The sequence below is a fragment of the Octopus bimaculoides genome, chromosome 20, assembly GCF_001194135.2.
Source record: "Octopus bimaculoides isolate UCB-OBI-ISO-001 chromosome 20, ASM119413v2, whole genome shotgun sequence".
Classification (NCBI taxonomy): domain Eukaryota; kingdom Metazoa; phylum Mollusca; class Cephalopoda; order Octopoda; family Octopodidae; genus Octopus; species Octopus bimaculoides.
The window spans coordinates 17,030,447-17,032,247 of NC_069000.1; the positions used below are offsets into that span (position 1 = coordinate 17,030,447).

A 1,801-nucleotide genomic window follows, 5' to 3' on the forward strand; every position below is an offset into this window, starting at 1 on the left:
AGAGAGAGAGAGAGAGAGAGAGAGAGAGAGAGAGAGAGAGAGAGAGAGAGAGAGAAAGAGAAGCATTACTATCATTGAATGATTTTAAGTCTCTTGCTTTGAAGAACATTCATTTGATAGATATTGTGGAGAATTCCTGTCGAAGCAAATCTTTCTAATAAATTTCCTATTTAGCATTTAACGACCTATAGCTATAATAAATATAATTACTGTATCCAATGTAACTACAAATTATACACACATCTTATAATATAATATCAAACGACAAAACAGAAAGTATAAATTTATTTGAAACGGCAATTGGGAAAAGTCTCTGATTTAAGAAATTACTGATAATATTCAAGCAAAACTTTATCTTCAAAATGCGAAATCGTACCCTTTATACTCAAAAATCAAGAAGTTGATACATAAGACTAAAGGTTTGCATTACAACCGAGATTTAATTAAATCATTAAAATTACATAATTGCCGTTTTAAAAATATATTTACACACACACACATATGTGTACGTGCATGTGTGTGTATGTGTGCGTACAGAAAGAAAGAAAGATAGGGAGATTTTAGAAAAAGCTACCTTGCTTATATATATATATCGCCTTGCGCAAATACCTTCTGCTATAGCCCCGTGCTGACAAATGTCTTGTGAATAAATTTAGTAGACGAAAACTGTGAGAGGGCCCTTCAAATGTGTGTGTGTGTGTGGATATATATATATATATATATATATATATATATGTCTTTGTGTCAGTGTTTTTTCGTTCCGCCATATAAAATAAGTACCAGACTTCAAAAACAAAACAAGAAAAAAAATAGAAGAAATACAGTGGTCAGTTTGGGCAAGTAAAATCCTTCAAGGCGGTTCCCCGGTTTGGCTGCAAATAATTTATGGAATTACCTTAGGTTTCCCGTCCATAAAAGGTTTAGCTTTATGGTGTGACATCAAATCCCAAAAACACCTGTTGACGGGAAATCTAAGGTAACCCCATAAGCCGAGATGAGCCAACAGGTTTTTGGGATCTAACGATACGCCATAAATCTAAGCCCTTTATAGATAGGAAACCTAAAGTAATTCCATAAACCGGCGTTCCCCAATATGTATATATATATATATAGGTAAGTGATAGGTTTGCCTCGATCCTTCAGGGGTAGTCTGAAGCATCCAAGCAACCAGGGGATTTTTAAATCCGGAGGCATATATATATAATTATCATGAAGGTTCCAACGAAGTCTTAACCATCGACAAGCTTTCAAAAGCTATTCTCTGTACATTTTACTTTCCAGTTGGAATACTTAGAGGAAGACATATTCTCTCTCTCTCTCTCTCTCTCTTTCTCTCTCACCCTCTCTTTCTCTCTCTCCTTTTTTCTCTTATATTACTGAATCAAACAGTTCTAAACAGAGCAAATCAGTATAGATACTTACCTTCTGGTGGCTTGTTCCAAATACCAACCTACCAGACGAGTGTTTTGCATTCACCTTACTAAACCTGGGAATTCTTTTCGCCTTGGTTATTTTTGATGTGGTCGATGTTGCTGCTGTTGTTGTTCTTACTCTTATTGTAGTGCTTGGATTCCTGTCCTTGCGGCTGCTGCTGCTGTCGCCCTTCTTTGTTTCTTCCGTGAGAGTTTGTATAACAACCATCAACAGGAGATTGTTATAATTAAACGATAGTTCACACACGCTCATACACACATACACACACACACACGCATGCATATACATATACACACATGCATAAGCACACACACACACACACACACACACACACATATATATATATATATATATATATATATATATA

The 1,801-nt window shown here is 35.4% G+C and overlaps 1 protein-coding gene across 1 annotated transcript in view; it reads right to left on the bottom strand.

Moving 5' to 3' along the window:
* The window catches only part of LOC106871896 (protocadherin Fat 4), a 42,476-nt gene extending 40,925 nt beyond the window's left edge, over nucleotides 1-1,551 (bottom strand). Inside the window, exon 1 of the mRNA XM_014918649.2 lies at nucleotides 1,423-1,551. The gene's annotated coding sequence lies outside the window, so the exon portion shown is untranslated. The remainder of the gene's footprint in view (nucleotides 1-1,422) is intronic.
* Nucleotides 1,552-1,801: the final 250 nt, after the last annotated feature.